The following is a 19983-nucleotide window of genomic DNA, read 5'->3' on the forward strand; positions in this document are numbered from 1 at the left end:
TAAAAATGAGAGCTCTGGGAACTTTAAAAATGTGTACAATTTGTTGTCTTTATCAATGCATTATTGTGTGTTTAACTTAAAATGAGTAAGTTAACTAAACAACTTAGTATTTCACCAAAGTAAAAGCAAGAATTCTATCAGAAACCTGAAACCCAAAGAAAAACTAGAATGACTAACTCTGAGCTAGTAGCTGTCCAGACTTAGCAATACACTGTGATGTAGACATTGATGGTAGAATGTTAGATGCTAGATGTGAGAATTGTGAGTTCCAACCTATGTCTGAAGCTTGGCAAAGTAGAACACTTCGGAACGTGGCCAGTAGTGTGCCTGGTCATCTGTTAGGCTTCGTTTCCTCAGAATGCTGCTCACTGGCCACATCTTTGCCCTCCTTAGATTTTTGCTACTATGTGATAATGAGTTTGTACTTTCTAATCTTTCCAGATATGCTCATATTTTTCTGTTTCTATTTTATTTGATTATTCCTAAATTGTTTAGTGTTCTGATTGCAGATTTGAAATTGGGGAGTTCCTGCCAGACTTATGACGGAAGAATGATTTTTTCTTTTCTGTTCTTGTCATTCAAAGATTGTAGGTCAGCCCCAAGTTGCAGTCACCAAATTTTCTGGTAGAAGAAAACATCTGTTGGGTCCCAGATGCCTGCAGAAATTACAAGGGCACTCGGGCATGTCTTCTGCTCAGTGTTTTTAGAAAAGATAACATTGTGCTTCATTGTGTGAGAAATTGGGTATTGACTTCCTTCAGATATCTTTAGTCTTTCTCAGTTTATTTGATGAGTTCTAATTCCCAGTTTTCCCAGGTAACATCCCTTACATTTTTCTAGGTTTACTTCACTAACACTTAATCCATTTCACAGATTTTACATCTCAGATTTCAAATTCTGAGTTCTTGAATGTTGCATGTTTCTTCATTCGTTTCTTAGAATTTTTTTGTTTGTTTGCATTGTTTTCTAAGACATATTTCAGGTTATGTTACTTCTTTATTATATTGCTATGTTTTAAATGTAACTTTCTTATTTTTTCATTTAAAAAAAAATGAGCATTTCTTCTTTGTTGAGCTTGTTTTAAGACCAAATTGAGGAGTTCCAATTTCTGCTCACATTTCCATGTTCTGTGACTCCACTTCTTTTGTGTTTTGTAGCTCCTTCTGCATTTCACTAACCTTTTCATGTTTTTACTTTTCTCTATAAGTAACTTACAGTGACTTGTTCTGTTAACAACTTATGAAAATGAACTGCATCTGGATTTCCAACCATCTTCCAAAATCATCATAGTTCATTTGAAAATTTTCAATTAACATCAAAATATTCTCATAATTTTGCAAATCATAATTCTCAGAATCTGATTCAGATACCCAGGTGTAGGCCTGATGGTCATCCATAGCTTTTACATGTTTTGTGAACACATTCTTTTAAATGAGTGCCCCCCTTCATATTCTTCCTTCTCAAGGGCAAATTGCTGGACACCAGTCCTTCCCCACTTGTCTGGCGTCTGTGATCTCTGATTGGCTGAGCTTGGGGACACAGGGCTAGCCTGAGTTGTGTGCGACTGTGCTCTACCAGGCATTATTTTCCAAGCCTTTTGCTGTTCCCCTTTTTATTATGCCACCATATTATTTTGCGAAAATATTCTTTCTGCTACATTTATTCAAATTCCTAATGAACTTACATGCCTCATTAACTTATAAAGAGAAACTTTGACCTGGGTAAAATTTTAATACTTTGCTGACAGATTCCAAGCATGATCATATTGTTTCTGTAATACTGACATTCCAAATGTTCTAAGAGTTTCTGATTGCTGATTATCATTGCTGACTCAGGTTTTACTGGTGAACATGAAGTTTTTAAATTTGTAAAACTTAGTTTTTTCAACTTCTTCAACATCTTCAAAGTTGTCCCATCCATCTAGTGTTAGGGAAAAACTAGAGTTTCTGATGTGACTATTTCTCTAAAATGTGTAATGAGACCCTCTTAAGCATGAAAGAGATATGTTGTTTTATATTGGCTTAGTAGGTTGTCATTTGAGGAGGCTGTTGATTTCTGTCTTTGTTAGTTGTCAAGATAAAGGACAAGTATAAGAATGGAGGGCAATATCTGAATTCACTTTATTCTCAGCCTCCTTCACCAGAGATTACTGTGTATTCTTTGTCAGTTTTTATCTATTTTTGAGACCTGACAGGTCTCTTGGGTGTCAGAAGCAACAATCTATGCTCAGGTATCCAGGTGACCCTGATACACAGTAAGAGGCAATTTAGGTTTTTTGTTTTTGTTTTTGTTTTTTTGTTTTGTTTTGTTTTTGTTTTTGTTTTTCGAGACAGGGTTTCTCTGTGTAGCTTTGCACCTTTCCTGGAACTCACTTTGGAGACCAGGCTGGCCTCAAACTCACAGAGATCCGCCTGCCTCTGCCTCCCGAGTGCTGGGATTAAAGGCATGCGACACCACTGCCCGGCGGTTTTTTTTTTTTAATTTTTAAAATTACATCTTTTCTCCCTTCCCTTTCCTCCCTCCAGCCTCTTCCATGTCCCTCTCTCGCTCTCTCTCAAATTCATGGCCTCTTTTTCTTTAATTGTATATTTAGGAATACACATACACAGATACTACCTGCTCAGTCCACAAATGTTACTTGTGTGTATATGATTCCAGGGCTGACCGCTGGTATTGGAGAACCAATGGGGGCATTTTTCCCTCGGAGGACTTTGTCCCTCTCCCAGTATTCCTTGGTTGACTAGTTCTTTATTTATGGTTGAGGCCTCATAAGCAGTCTTGCAGGAAAGCCTGGGGCTTGTCGACTGTCTCTCCCTGTTATTCAGGTGAGTGTGTAGGTATGTACATATTTGAAATACTAAATGAAGAGCCATAATTTATTAAAACTAATGTTTAAATTAACTATGTACATATGTTAATTTTCTAGCCATGTGGACAAATACATTGGGTACTGTGACTTGGATTTTTGTTTTAAAAAAAAAAGCAGTATTAAAAAAAAACACCTAGTATATTGGTGTTGACTTTATGGTAAATTATGGTGTAAATTTTAGCTCATCAGTAACCTTTAGCTGAATAGTCTTGTTCTCTTTAGTGATTGCAGAATCTGGTCAATACCCAGGATTTTTAAAATAAGGAAAATGTAGAAGTAGAGAAATACTGAATTAAATCCTGTGAAGATGTTTAATGGGAATCCCCTCAACCCAGTCAGTAAGAAATATTAAGTGTAGGTTTCTGGTTTATTGTGGTATAGAATCTGTTTCTAGGTCTTTGCCACTATTTGCATACATTGATGTTGTTATATTATCTGTCCTTTCACATTGTGAGAACCTTAGTAATATTGAAAATAATGGTGTTTGCAACAAAGCTATGCACATTGAAGGTATAGGAGTTTGTTACTATATTAATAAGGGATTTTATTTGAAGAGATTTGACTTGGATTTTGGTGTAAAACAGAATTGTGTGTGTGTGTGTTTTCCTTCCCCAACTAAAAGACATTGGGTTTATTTTTAAATATTGTGAGGAAAGGGTATTTAAACATTTTAAAGTTTGTTTCATGATTGACATAATACATTGGAAGTGGATATGATTGTGACCTGCATAGTTAGCTGCTAAGAAGTGAATGAAAGCAGTCCGACTAACTCTCTGGACAAAACGTTTTGCATACAAAGACTTTTTCTGCTACTATGCTTGCCTGGTTATTTAATTGTTGTTTAAATGGTCTTGCTGTCTTGATAACTATGAAGCAGAGTTCTGGTTATGCCTTTAAAACAATTGTTGTCAGGACTAGCTCATCCCATTGTGTTTACAATAATATGCCAATAGATTTTGTTAGTATTAATCTAAATCTGGTTTCCAGAAAGTAAAAACAAGCCTAAGTCTAGTGAAATCTTTTCTAAATTACATGAGAAAGAAGGCTGGTTCTTTTGAAGACACCTTTTATATAACTATTTCCTGTTACTTTGAAGATTGTTAGAGATAATAGTTCTCAACTTCCAGTTTTATAATGAGAATATTGAGGCATTCAGTTTAATAGAAATATGCCCTGACAAGGATCCCTCTTCTACTTCACAGATGCAGAGAGAGAAGGGACATTTAAATAGAAGGAAGTTACTGTTGTCTGAATATTCAGTTTTTACTCTTAGAGAAAGGATTGTGTGTGATACCAAAAGGAAATAACACTAATGAAGTGTGGTATGTTATGTTGTAAATCCTTTCCAAAACTGAGACATTTTACTAAAGGTTTGTGGAATTTTGTTGCCTCTGCAGCTAAAAAAAATACACATTTACTGCATATATGTAAATGTATCTAACTTCTAATCTTCATAATTGATCATCTTGAGTTTTGTTACCTTAGACCATTCAAAATATTCTAGTTGGATTGATGTTTCATTGTATTATGTGTAGAATGACTTGGCCTTAAACTACAGAGAAGTAAATTTGAGTTACAAACATGATTCGTTAACACACTGTAGAAATACAGTAAAAATTTGTTGATACAGATCTTTAAAATAATTTTTCAGCCTTTTGACATGCTGGATTGAAGTTTCCATTCTATTTTTTTTTAATAATTTATTTGTATTATTTTTATGTGCATCGGTGTTTTGCCTGCATATATTCCATGTGAGGGTGTCAGATCTTGGAGTTACAGATAATTATGAGCTGCCATGTGGGTGCTAGGATTTGAACCCAGGTTCTTTGGAAGAGCAGTCAGTGTTCTTAACCGCTGAGCCATTTCTCCCGCCCCGAAGTTTTTATTCTTAAGACAAGAAAAAACATTTCAGAGCAAATTGACAAGAGAAATAAATTATTTCTTTTTCACTAATACTAATCCAGGTTTTAGCATCTCCAAAATCATTTTATTAACATATTTGCATGATTATATTAGATAGTGGCTCTTGTATTGTTAGTTCTAGTGGGGGCAATATTTCATGTATTGAAAGTAATAAAATTACATCTCAGTTGGATTCTTGATATAAGATTCATAGGTCCAGTTATTCTTTGCTATTAAAGATAAAATTCATTGAAATTTTGCCTTTTTAGCATAAATTATTTAAATTTTCTCAGAAAAGATTATAAAGAAGTAAATAAACTGGTATTTAATATTTGTCAGGAAAACTGGTAAGAGTTAGACAGTTTTCTTCTGTTTCTAGTCAAAAAGTGACATTAATTGTTAGGCTATTACATGATAGTGAAGAACATTCACAAGACTAAAGTTGAACATCGAGCTGGGGTCGGGGTAATGCTCATTTGGTAAAGCACTTGCCAGACGAGCACGGGGACATGACTTTAGTTCCCAGAACACGTAAAAATGCCAGGCATGGTGGCACATACTTGCAAACCCATCGCTGAGGAGATGGAGACAAGCACACCCACTGGCCCCCCACTTTAGCCCAGTTGGTGAACTGCTTCGAAAGAGGTGGATGATGTTCCTGAAGATAACACCTAAGGGAGGGGGGTCCTCTGCCTCCACCAGCACTTCGACAAAAACCCCTGCTTCTTGCTATCCCAGAAGAGTTTGTTCTGTTGAAATCTTTTTTGTAAGTTATTGTTAATGATGCATATTTATTCTGTGGCTTAGATTTTCTATGGGGTGATCAAAATGCCTAGATTAATTATATGGAGTTTTAAAAAAGCTAATCAAATTTAGTGGATTTCATCAACGATTTTATTTAAATAACATACTCCACTTTTTAAAAAGTCTCTTTGGGTTCAAGAGTAAACAGATTTGTAGTTTTGAAACATTTTAATTACAACATTCAGGTTTAGCCATATTATTTAACCAAAACAGGCTATAGAAATTAAAATTAAATCACCATATGTTCAAGGGTAAAATTACTGAAAGAATAATTGTTAGTTGAGTGTCTTTTGCTAATTACTTAAACTAATTACCCTTATTTATTTTACATAAGCAGAGAACAAGAGTACTGATTTGCCACAATATTCCAGTAACCCTGACATGCAATTGCTTTGAATGGTTAAAATCTCAGTGAACATGACTTCTGAAGATTTCAATTCTGCATTTAAAATGTTAAAGCTGTATTGTTTATCTGAGTGGATTTACATCCAGAAAAGTAACTGTACTTATCTCACATGCTGTGTGGCTTCCACTATAACCTTTATTTTTTTATATGTTACATTCATCACTGTCTTTCAGTTCAAAATGATATGGTATTAGTGGGAAAAAATGTATGGTGCTAGACATAAAAGGCCACATGTAATTGTATTTATATGATCTAGAATATGTCAGTCCAGAGAAACAAATCAGATTAGTGGTTACCAAGGGAAAGGGGGATGTCTACTTAATGAGTACAGGGTTTCCTTTTGGAGTAATAGAAATCCTCTAGATCATGACCATGATGATGTTTGCACAGTGTTGGGATGCACTGATTGCCATAAATATACTTTAAGATGGTAAATGTATGTACTATGTATTTTGCTACACTTATATTTGAGAAGGATGGGGTATTTGAGGTCATTATTAAATTCCCCCCACCCCCAAATAAATGTTCCCAAGGCTTCTGAAATGTTCAAGCTGTAGTTTGGAATTAAGATAGCATTAATAATGTGGCGAAGGTATTAGACTAAAATTCTCAGGAAAGTCCATGAGTCCCATCTTAGACTTACTGCTGACAGCCGTAGAAACAAAGCTAATTCCTCACAATTTCCTTGTATTGAAGACAACTGTGCCCTAGGAGTTCCCGTCTGTTGATATTTTTTACTTCTTGCCTTTTGTTATGATCCCTGTGACTTTTAAAAATGTGTTTCAGAATCATGCTTTGAAAAAATGTACTTTCATGTTTTTTTTAAATTTTATACTTTGTTCCTTTTAAAAAACAAATACAGTATGTATTAGGCAAGATTTAATAAATTGAACTCTACATTTTTTTAAAAAATCCTTTTGTATTGTCTTGTGGAAAAGAAACTACTTGAATCTTGAGCTTTGTAAGCCTCTTATGATCATTTAATATCTGGTGAAATTGAACTTGTTACTGTGTTTATTGCACACTTATTGAACGCTCATTCCAGTTCCCCCATAGGCATGACTCTGGGAGGCTTTACAACTCTTGGGTTTTACAGGTAATTTATTATTTTTCTATCCTTTACCATCTAATAGTGATGCCAGACAAGTGGACAAATTCCAGTAAAACAAAGATTTAAGGTAAAGACTCACTTACAATGTTTATCCACATAATTCTTCAAATACTTCAAGAACTGTTCTTTGGCATACATATATATATGATCATAAGTAATCCCTCAAGGAATTCATTTATTTCTCTTGATTCTGGGAGGCGTTGATTTCATGTCATTTGAAGCTCACAACTACAGAGTGCTAAGATACCAACTTTGCAAAATCGCAGACTCAACGATTAAAAGTTAAATTGCTTTGCAAATAGCTGTGCTTGTCTTATAATTGGGAGTATTCATGCCAATTAAAGGGTATATTCTCCAAGTGGAATGACAATGAGTATAATTAAATGAGATTAACAGAATGAGGATACTGAACTAGATCATCAGGATAAAAAGACAAGAAGAGACTTGTACTACAATAGCTGTACTTACACAGTGCAACCAGATTCAGAATCAGAGCACAGCAAATAACTGTGTATTCATGCTCTGACAGTTTATTGTACTTTGTTAACCCAAGTGATTTCTTATTAATGGAACTTGTTTACTGTTTAGGAAATAGGTCATTTAACCCATATTCCATTGTCTTTCTATTCCATATTGCACTCTACCTTCTTTCTGATTCATTGCACTTATTTCTCCACCGTTAATGTCACTGAACTGTTTTATCTATTTCCTTTGATTAAAATTTTCTCCTTCCACTTGCCTTGTTCACTGGTGAAGATATAATTCTAAATACACTGTTCTTAGACTTTCTCATCACCTTTTTTTTGTTTGTTTTTCTAATTATTTTCCAGCATTAATCACACTCCAGTACCATTTCTGTTTACTAGTATCTTTAACAAGGTTATTTGTGTCCTCTAGATAGAGTTCCTGTGAGTTTCTGTGCCTGAGTGAGACCCTTACATAAGAAAGAAAATATTAGATGTTTATTGATATAATTAGTGAATAAAGATTAATTTTAGTGCTATTTGTTTTTTGATGTATAATATGCAACTCCAAATTGCTGGTGTTTAAGCAACAGTCTGCCAAACTCATGCTACGTTGGCTACACTGGTTTTGTTTGGCCTGACTTAACTGCTTCCTGGTTGGCTCACATGTCCACAGTCAGCTGATTGATGAACAGAGGATTAGTTGATTTAAGACCTCACATGTCTGACAGTTGGCAGGCCACTCACTGGCCAGAGTGATGGGTGATTAGGCCACATGTCTTTCATCATCCATCAGGCCAGCCCAGACTTATTTATACAGCAGTAGCAAAAGCAGCAAGCGAGTAGGACCCAGTTAACAAATCCTTTCCATCCCACTGCATGTTAACATCTATCAATGTTCTATTTTCCAAAGCAGCCCCATGGTCAATGAAGTAAACTACCTCTTGATTGGAAAAGCAGCACAATCATGTTACAAATGAATAACATCCAGGAATAGGGAGAATCGTCCAATTAAGCCTTAAAGTATAATATCACTAATTTTCATCTTCCTCAAATCCTTTCAACATTGTAGCAAAGATCCTAAATACAAAATAGTAAGACAAATTGAAACCTTAGAATCTCTCTTTTTTTTTCTTGCTTTCCTCAAGAACTAAAAAGAATAGAGGGGCAAGGAAGAGAGGAGTGAGGAAACGCAGGGAGGGACAGCCAACACTAATGGCCATGGGGGGAGGGGTCATGTTAAAACCTAATACCGTAGAAGCTCCTTAAAATACATATGTGACAAATTTGAATCATCAAATAATGGAGGAGGCAAAACCTAGCTGGACATCTCTCACCACCGAGTAAAACCCCCAGGGCCAGGAATGGGTTACATCTAGCTGAGTTGTGGCCAAAGAGGTGCCATGGAAACCCCTACATAACTCAGGCCATTGCCAAGGCTATTAGTTGCTCTTCATAAACTGATGGTATGACCCTGTTGGCGAAGACTACCTACATAAATGAATGAATACAAAGAAGCTGGGCTGTTGCCTACCTATGGCCTTCACCCATAGTGTTCGTGGTACTGGAAGGTAGTCTGCACACTGCCAGAGGAGAAAGCTAAAGCCAACCTAGCTACAAACCCTTCAGTCTACAATAGTGACCTATCTGCAAGATATACCGGTGAAATCCTGGCACAAAAGTTACCAGAGTAACCAACCACTGTCTGGATTTAAGGTCCTGTTCATGAAATGGAATCCATGCCTGACACTCCTCCCATGGACAAGAACCTGAGACATGATATGCCATGGACCTAGGGGAAAAACTATTATAATGCTAAAGGAACGTAGTAATAAATGACTCAATATCCTGCTATGCTCATAGGTTAGTGTCTTTCTTTTGTAGTAGATGGAACTAAATATACAGAGACCCACAACTAGACAGTGTGCAGAGAATGAAAGACCTTAGAATACTCAGTCCTAAGTGGGATGTCTTGATCAAACCCACCTCCTCGAGACTCAGAGAACTGTGGAAGAGAAGACAGATTTTAGGAGCCAGTGGGAGTGGAGGACACCAAAGAAACAGTGACTTCCAGGCAATGGTGATGCACATGTGAACTCAGAGACTATAGCAGCATGAACAGGTCCAAGCTGGGGGGGGGGGGGCACCAGCACTGAGAATGGAAGTGGATACCATTCCCCATTCCTAACCCAGAAGCTACTGACAACTGACAGCAGTTCACAAAGGAAAAAACAGGTGGTTTGTGTTTTTTTTTTTTTTTTTTTTTTTTTTGTTGTTGTTTTTTGGTTTTTCGAGACAGGGTTTCTCTGTGTAGCTTTGTGCCTTTCCTGGGACTCACTTGGTAGCCCAGGCTGGCCTCGAACTCACAGAGATCCGCCTGCCTCTGCCTCCGGAGTGCTGGGATTAAAGGGGTGCGCCACCACCGCCCGGCTGGAAAAAACAGTTTTCTTCAATCGAGTCACATTGAGTATGCAAAACGGGAGGACTCATGCCCAGTGGAAGATGGCCAACAAAACAAACTCAATGGTGTTTTTGGAGATCTTTTGCCTCACTGCTTTGTTGGAGCATTTTTTACCTGTCTTTTTCTTACCTTTTATGTTTTCCAATTTTGTGTTTTTATGGGTGTGTGTGTGTCTTTCTGTGTGTGTATGTGTTTATTGTGCTGTTTTCTTTTTGTTCTTTGTATCTGCTGTTTTATACTGGCTTGTTTATTGGCCTGTTTGTTTTCTAAAGAGAGAGAGGAAGAAGGCTTGGAGTTGAGTGGGGGGGGGATCTGGGAGGAGATCAGGGAGGGGCAACCATCATCAGAATACACTGCATGAAAATTATTTTCAATAAATAAATTTAAAGCAAGTTATATATTAGACATTAAAGGAATTTAATGTCAAGTCCAAGAAAATAGAAGCATCTTGCCTATTACTTCAAACCAGATTTTATAGATGTATATGTATCATCTTATGTTATATGTGATAATTTGAATTTTGTAATAGTACTCTCTACTGATGATTAGAATTATACAATGCATTTTGTGTCTTATGTTTTCTGAGACTTTGGGAGTCACTGTCATCAGTGATTTATGAAATAATTTTAACCAGAAATTCAAACCATAAGTTACTACTTCATTGAGCCATTTTATGAAAAAAAAATCAGAATCTTCCAGCAGCTTTTCTTGCAAAGGTAATTAGCTTCATCATTACTTCTTTTGGTTCACTAAGGTATTTGGGGAAGTAACTCTGCAGTGATGTAATGAGCATGTAGACACTGCTCATTAAATATCTCTACAGCTGTCTTATTTTACATCCTGAGAACAATGTATGACAATACATTTGCACCTAATGGTAACACAAATTTCATAGGGACACTATGAGGAAATACATGCCATGTATCTCCTGTATGTGTGGAAGAAGGGGGAGAGAGGAGGAGAAATTGCTTGCTTGGTTAAGGAGGCTGAGAAGCCTCACCTTGGGCTACCTGCCCACTGGAGGTCAGGAACACCCATGGCATGGCTCAATCCAATCCAGAGGTCTTAGAGCCATGGAACACCTTTGTTTTCATCATTTAGTGAAGGGATATTTTTAAGTACTTAGAAGACTTTTTTTTCTTACTGTACTTTTGGAGACAACTTTACAAAGTTAATTGATTCAAATCAGTGTTTAAAATAGCTATTCCTGCCATCTAACTGGGTCTGTATGCTCCATGTTTATAAGTATAATGAAGCAAACTTAATAGAATGAAACTACTTGGACAAGCATGAAGTAGACAAGGAGAGATCTGCAATACAGTAGTACCTTTATTTGCTCAATACAAGAAGGTCCAAAGTCACAGAGGATGTGAGAAAGATAAGTAATATTGTGACAATTCATGCTCTACTTGCTCTACTCGGATTTCTACTTGAATGGTTTCGAAAAGCCCATGGTGTGTTTATCTCCTCCTAAGGTTAGGGGCCCAAGAACTCAGGGGATGACTGCTGAGAATCCTAGAGTCCGAAAGCCAGAGAACTGCTCTGATATCCAAGGGTAGGAGAAAGGCGTCCCAGCTCCCGACAGCTGACTTGCTGGTCTGAGCCCCTAGCTGATCTGATGGTGCAGGCCCACATTGATTGTAGCTCCTTCCTGCTCAGTCCACTGCTTCCAGTGCCAGTCTCTTTTGGCAGTACTGTGATAGATGGATCCTAGACAGCCCAGGCATTCTAGTGAAATTAGTTTCCATCTGGTTTCATTTTTAGCAGACAGCTCTGGTCCTACCAAAGCACTGAGGATATATAATGTTTTTCTAGCTAACTGGGTAATCCTTAATGTACTTAAATTTTACACCCAAATCAGTCATTACAGCTCTGCTCCTTGTCAATATGACACACATATGCAAGTCTTCAAACCACACTTCATCTTTAAAATAATAGCAAGGTTACAGTTCTACCTGTGGTTCAACAGCTATCTTGTATACACCTAGAAATTTACTAATCTCTTCCTGAGAAGATAGAAAAGTTCGTGAGTAGTGTTTTCTCCTCTCCTGAGAGCCTGTAACTTACCTACTATGATGTAAATTCAACAGCACGTAAGTACTGATGTAAACTCAACACCCCTGATGAGTCAGAGATCAGAAGACAATAACTTTGCACACCTACAAATGTATCTAAATGAAATGTGAAATAAACCAGTTAAATATGTGTAATTTGCCACACTGTAGTTGTCTTTTCCACTACTCATTATGTATTACCTTTGTTGGCATCAAATATCTTACCTGGTTATCATTCTTTACCTGACAGTGACCCAAACCTTCATCCCTGAAGGCTCTCAGACATTCTTATTACTGGATTGGATTGTTGTGATTTCTCATCCATATTAAGTATAGGCATGATTGCAGGAAGGATTATTGTATTCCAGATACTTCTTTTTTGCTACTGTGATGTACTAGTTCAAGTTCCCCTGGTTGCTCTGGGTCAGTCATCCTAGCTAATATTGTTACTCCCCTCAGACTACTGACTCAAGAGGCACGAGGAATCCACAGTGGTCAGGTAACAGTCTCATCCTCTACTTCAGTGAAATCATTGTGTCTCCAGGTGGAATCATTGTTCCTTGAGACATTATGGCCTTCAAAACAGCAGGGCTTAGTGTTTGGCACCAGGAGGTAAAATTTTGTGTATGGAGTGCCAGTGTTAATGGTGAGTTATACCGCTCCTGTTTCATTCCTTAGTTCCTGACTCATGAGTCCTGTCTGTGAAGGAAATAGCATATGTTGAGTGCTTATACATGTACCTGCATGTATAACCTTCTAGAAAACCTTGCCTCAGCCTGCAAAGTTGTCACTTAGCTAACACTGCATGGTTAGTCCATCATTCTATCAAGCCAGCTGCTCTTAGATGATGGGAACATCACCAGACCAGTGAATTCCAGGATTATGAATGCATGGCTCTACTTCCTTAGCTGTGTCAGATGCAATTCTGTGTAAATGCTGTGATGGTGTATAAGGTTCAGTAAGTATACTTCGGGTAGTTTTGATAGAAGCATTACATACAGGGATGTCAAATCCGTACCCAGAATAGCTGTCTATTCCAATAAGGACCAAAGCCTGACCTTCCCCTACTGGAATCAAGCTGCTGTTGGTAGTTGGCTGATCATTCCAGGGAATGGTATCATTGGGATTCCAATGGCTTTTACTTGTAGCGAATTTTGCATATTGGTGGCCATAGCCTTGCCAGCCTTGGTGATCAGAAGATACTAACCCCACCATCATGGACATTTGGATCACAGGCCCATTGGGTGATGACATGGGTGGTTGGAGCAAGAGACTTACTGGTTTCCACGGAACAGGCCATCTTATTCACTTATCTGATTATTAAACTCAATAAGGCTACCATTTAGTGAACATTTATATGGAACACAAATATCTTTATATTCTTCGGCCACTCAGAATTCTCTACACACCTCTAGATTCCTTTGCCTTAATGTGTGTGTTTATGTGTATCCATGTGTATATGCTGGGCACATATGTATGAATGTGCATGGAGAGCAGAGGCCAACCTCAAGTCTCATCCTGAGGAATGGCATCCACCTCCTTTGAGATGGCAGCCTTTGTTGGCCTGGAGCTTAACAAACAGGTTAGACTGGATGACTCCATGCCTGGAATATCCTCCCCTCTCCCTTCCCCAGCCCTGGGATTACAAATGCATACTACTGCACAATGTTAATATGGTTCCTGGTCCTAAAGGAGAGCGTATGGTTAAAGGGATGGCTTGACAGATTGACAGAAAAGGTTCCTCTTGAGCATAGAACTGTTAAACCATGTCCGAACAGTGTGAGTTAATTCACGTTGCTAGGCTGACTGTGGAGGGGCAGAGGGAGGCTCACAGGGCGAGATCGGCTGCGCTGTGCTGTGCTGAGACTGACATCCTGAGAAGCCCTGCCGTAGGAACATCTTCAGCTACTCCGTAGGAATACATTTTTTGAGCGGGAACACGCTTTCTTCCTCATTTTTTAGTATATAGATCTGATGATAAACTTAGGAATGCTGTACTTCATGTGGTCTGTGGCTTTGTTTTCTTGTAAGCTGAGCATTGAGGAATGCAGAATTTTAATTGTAACTTCGCCAGTACTTCTATCTAGAGGCCTGCTGCCATTTTTGTCTTCTATGAAATTTTTGTTGCCAAGGAAGACAGGATTACAGTTTTGTCTGACAGATTGAAATAGCGTGGTGTATTCTTGGTTATCAAAATACTCCTGTAGCGTGGGGTTTTTAGTTGGTGAATATTCGCAATGTGGGGGAAAGCATGGTACATACTGTATAATCTCAGTTCCCTAAATGTGTGTACACTTGCAGCGTCTAGAAGGACACGTCAAGCTGAGCTGCTTGTGACTGGGGGGCTGCTCTTGGCTTCTTGTGTTGTGTTTCCTGTAATGCACATACTACAAATAAATGCTTCTTTCAAAAGCTTAAAAAAAAAAAAAAAAAAAAAAAAAAAAAAAAAAAAAATATGGTTCCTGGAGATTGAACTCTTGTATTCGTGCTTGCCAGTAAAGCACTTTACTGACAAATTCTCCCTACCCCTCCCCATATTCCTTTACTAGTTTTCCACTCATGTTCCAAATTCCTGACCAGACAAGGCTCTACCTATTGTCCATGAATTAGTATATAATCACACATCTGGTTGTGGTGATATTGTGTTCCCCAATATATCATATACCCTAATAAATTTGTCTGGGGTCAGAAAACAGAACAGCCACTAGACAGACAGAGGTCAGAAAATGGTGGCACTCACACCTTTAATCCTATCACTTGGGAGACAGAGATCCATTTGAATCTCTGTGAGTTCAAGGCCACACTGGAAATAGCCAGGCATGGTAACAAGAATCTGTAATCCCAGGAAGTGATGGCAGGAAGCAGAAAGGTATAAAAGGCGTGAAAAACCAGGAACTAGCCTGGTTAAGCTTTTAGGGTTTTGAGCAGCAGTTCAGCTGAGATTCATTCTGGATGAGGACTCAGAGGCTTCCAGTCTGAGGAAACAAGATCAGCTGAGAAGTTGGCCAGGTGAGGTTAGCTGTGGCTGGTTCTGTCTCTCTGTTCATCCAGTGTTCACCTCAATACTTGACTCTGGGTTTGTTTTATTAATAAGACTCTTTAAGATTCATGCTATATCTGGTATTCTATGCAAAGCCCAGGTCTTGGTGTATTGCCTGAAATTTGGCTGGCTGGGAAGCTTCCCTGTTACCACTGTCCTTCAGAGACATCCCAGTGCTGTGGCGCTTCAGTTGTCCACCTTAGAGCAGTGCTTGTATATTGGGTAGGGGCACTGTAAACCAGGCCCAGGTCTTCTTATGTCAGTTGGGGAACTCCCCATGAGCCCAATGGGTGCAGCCTTGGCTATCGCAACAGTGGGAACCATGCGCACTTGGACCACTTTTTCATGTAACTTAGTTGTGCCTTCAACCTGCTCGTGCTTGATCACATATATACCACTTCTATTGGGTAACTACGTGCTTACTCTGTATGCCTGACTTTATTCTGGTTGACCAGATAGTGTCCAGTTCATAATAGGCAGTTCAGGTCACAGGGGTAACTTGGCAGCCTGTGATGAGGCCTTCAGTTTCTCCCAAAGCCAAGCAGCAGGCCAAAAACCTGTCTCTCAAAAGAGAGTGGTTATCTGCAGAGAATGGCAGGGCCATGCTCCAAATTTCTAAAGGTCCACACTGCAGTCCTCCTATTAGGGTCTGCCAAAGGGCTCCAGAGAGCTTCCTTATCTGAGCTGTACAAGGTAAAAATGCAGAGTAGGGAAAGGCTTTCGAAAGGTTAGGACTCAGAATGGAAGGGAAGAACTGGCAAGGAGAGAAAGGACTCTGAAAAATACCAGCATAGCTTACACGAAAGCTTTCTGTGTTCCCTGGGAGATCGTTTGGAAGTCTTGACTGCTTTTCCAATGCAACGCCTGGCAGGGACCAAGCCACACAGAAGAGTTACATTCTGTTTACAAAACTAGGATACTAGCCTTGCGTTATTTACTGTTTACTTAGCTTAGTGTTAGAACGCTTCAGAGACCGGCAAGGAAACAGAATTTCATGACTAAAATTCATGTGTGGACCTGAATCTCAATGTAGTGCGGGCGATGGGAATTTTATTGCAAGGGGCTACCATATAAAGTAGAGCAGGGAAGGAGAGGAAATTTCCTCGTCAAAAGATGGAAAATATGTAATGGATTTGGCAGTAGGGACATGAACTGTGTGGGACAGAATAAGAGGAGAATGTTTCCATTCTGTTTTCAGTAAGCTGTACACAGGAAAGTATCTGGCAATTCTTTAAAAACAAATAACCAGTGCGATTTAGGCTTATGCTCAAACTTTTGCTTTGAATATGACACTGCCAATCAAACACAAAGCTGTATACACAGGCACACACCATATTCATGAAGAAATGACTTTGTGATTGGGTTCCCAGGTTGTATAGAATACTGTTCTGGTTATAGACCCTTCAGTGGACATTGTTTATTAGAGAAAGCAAGAGTATCCACGAGTTGAGCAAAAGAAGCAAGGCACAAAAGCGTATACACTCCTTTGTTCACTTACATGAAATTCTAGAACAGGAAGAAAACTTCGGGGACAAAAAGTCAGCAGGCAGCTTTGGGGTCCAGGAGTGAGTGGATGCGCATTGCCTGTGGAGCCAGCCTCCAGCTTTGCTGCCTTTCTGCCAGTGTTTGTCGTCCCCCTGTTGTGCCTCACCATTTTGACCTCAGCCGTCATGTCCGGTGGGGTTCTCCCTGTGTGCATGCCTGTGTCCAAACTTACCTCTTCGTAAGGACACCATTCCAAAAGGATTAGCAGAGTCCAACCTACTTAAGTGTAATTGAATCTTAAGAGCTGTGTCGACGGAGACCTTATTTCTAAATAAGGACACAGTTTGATTGGGAGGCACCACATTTCAACCCACCAAAAGTGGTAAGACCTGGTGAGCAAGAATTAGCAAGTTACACAGACAATTTGGTATGCCACTTGTTCATCAGTGGGAAGGAAATAAAGTCCACAAAACTAAGTGGTCCTGTTGCCGTAGTGAAATGTCTGTGATCCAGTAATCTGGGATATGTCCATCTTCCCCATCCAAGCTGCAGCTGTTTTATATTGCCTTCCAAAAACCAAGAAAGATGCACAACACTTGCTAGGTGTCTTTGCATTTTAGAGGTAGTATGTACCTCATTGGGCATCTATTTCTCCTTTTTTACTGCATTATTTCAAACAGTATTAATTTTTGTTGAAGCCAGAGTAGGAACACTACCATAACACCTAGGATGCCATGAAAACTACCTTGCCAATTGGACCACACAGCCCAATGATGTTTACAGGGTCAGAGGTGGACAGTGATGGTGCATGGAGCCTGCAACAGATGGCTAATCACAGTGCTTGGCCATACAATATACTACATCTCTTTATTCTTTGTATTTTCTTGCTTTCTTATATTGAGTAAACGACCTAGTTCATTGCAAAGCAGAAATGAGTGAAGCAAACATTTATCTCCTTCTATCCACCTTAAATGGAAAGTATTCATTTTATCATTAAATTTGGTATTAGCAGTAGGTTTTACTTACTGTGGTGGTATTGAAGGAGAATGGCCTCCATACAGTTGAGTGCTTGCGGCCTCATTGGTGGAACTCCTTGGAAGGATTAGGAGATCTGGCCTTGTTGGAGAAACTTTGTCACTGGGGGGTGGGCTCTTGAGGTTTCAAAGTACACACCAAGCCCAGTCTCACTCAGTCTCCAACTTGGGGGTCAGGATGTAAGCTCTTAGCCACTGCTCTATTACCATGCCTGCCTGTTTGCTGCCATATTCCTTATCATGATGATCAGGGACTAACTCTGTGAAACAGTAAGCAACCCCCAATTAAATGCTGTTTTAAAATAAGTTACCTTGGTCATGGTGTTTCTTTACAGCATTTGAGAAGTAATTAATACATCTACCCATCTACCTTCTGTCAAACTCAGGAAGTTCTTTTCTACTCTTAATTTTCTGAAAGATTTTTTATTTTTTAGATCATGAATGGGTGCTGAATTGTATCAAATGCCTTTTCTACATCTGGCAAGATGATTCTTCAGTGTTTCTACTTTGTCATTACTGCAATGAATTGCATTGATTTCTTAAAGGCTTCCAGAAAGCCTTGCTGCATCATTGTGTATTGCTATTGTTAGGTGTGTGTATGTATGTATGTATGTATATATATATTTCATTGGTTAATTGATAAAGAACTTTTTCAAGGTATATGAAAGATTGTGTCCTATTCTTTCCTTTTGCTTTTGTCAAAGTTTGGTACTGGGATTATGCTTGATTCATAAAAAGAAGTGGGTTTCATTTCTTCCTTTTACAATTTCGAAGTTTGTCTTGATCACTATTGTTTGTTTTTAAAGTGCTTGATATAATTTACTAGTGCCTACTTGAGTATAGCATTTTCTGAACATAAAATTTTGTGTTTTTTTTAAATTGGGAATTAAATTTTTTAGTACATATAGGAATTCACTAGGTTTGATTTACTCAGTGAGTTTTAGTAAATTGAACATCTCAACTGATCTACTTTAAAATGTCAAATATTCTGATCTACTTTAAAATGTCAAATATTCACTTACTTTTATAGAAATGTTATGTTGTCCACAATTCCCTAATACCTTTTCCATCCTTTTCATGCATATATATGTGTGGTATGTGTTCATATGCATATGCAAGTTTGCATATATGGGTGCATATATGTGTGAAGGCCTGAACTTGGTGTTAGGAAGTCTTCCTGTATTCTGCCTTGTTGTTTAGAAGAAAGCCCAGAGCCTCATATAAGGCTCGTCAAACTAAGCAGCTTGCTCCAGGGATCCCATTTCTCCAACTCCTAAGGCTGTAATTACAGGTGGGACCCCTCGCTCATCCAGTATTTACATGGATGTTAGTATGGCACGTGCTGTAACTGCTTAGCCATCTTCTCAGAATGCCTAATACTGTTCATATATACAGGACCTGCCTCATAACCATCTCTCATTGCTACTACTAGTAATTTCCGGTTTTTGTTTTTCTCATTCAATCCACTACAGGGTATCCAAAAAGAAGTAATTTTTTAAAAACAGCCAATTGGGCTTGTTAATTTTTTACTGTTGTTTGCATTCACCTTGTACCATGATTTCTTTTGTTTTCACCTTCTGGTCAATTTTCTCTTTGTTTACTGTTTTCTTTTAGTGGAAACAGACAGCTAATTTTTAAATGTTTTTTTCTTTTATCATGTAGGCATTTTAACATATAAAAATTTCTCTAACTGCTGTTTCAGTAAAATCCCCAAGTCTTTCATACATGTATTCCATTATAATCCTATTCAAATATTTCTTTTATGCTTGTCTTTATATATTTATTTAGAAGTAATTTTATTAAATTTCCAATTTGGGAGTTTTATCAGTAGTAGTCATTATTGGTTTCTAATCCTGTTTTGTAAGGAGAATATCATATGTGTGGTTACAAACATTTTTGATTTATCATGATATTTGTGTCATAGCCAATGTTAATGAAAAGCCAGTATTCACTTGGACAGAATGTATATTCTGTAGTACAGGCTATAACATTTACTAATTGCCATTCAAACATTAGAAAACGTTGGTGATTCCTTTGTACTCTACCAATGATTGAGGAAAGAAGGCTTATTTCCTAATTATGATTGTAAATGTTTAGGAATGCTGCTCAATGGTAGAGTGTTTGCTTAGCATATACAAGGCCCTGGATTCAGTCTCCAGCATCACACACACACACACACACACACACACACACACACACACACACACACAAAGAATAGGGAAGAAAAAAAGACCAATTATGATTTGGGATGGATTTTTTTAATCCTGTAGATATTTACTTGAGATGTTTTGAAACTTTCATTAGTTGTAGACTCCTTTAGAATTATTATCATCTTAGTCGTTGGAGCCCTGGG

Source organism: Peromyscus leucopus, chromosome 8a (genome assembly GCF_004664715.2).
Source record: "Peromyscus leucopus breed LL Stock chromosome 8a, UCI_PerLeu_2.1, whole genome shotgun sequence".
NCBI lineage: Eukaryota > Metazoa > Chordata > Mammalia > Rodentia > Cricetidae > Peromyscus > Peromyscus leucopus.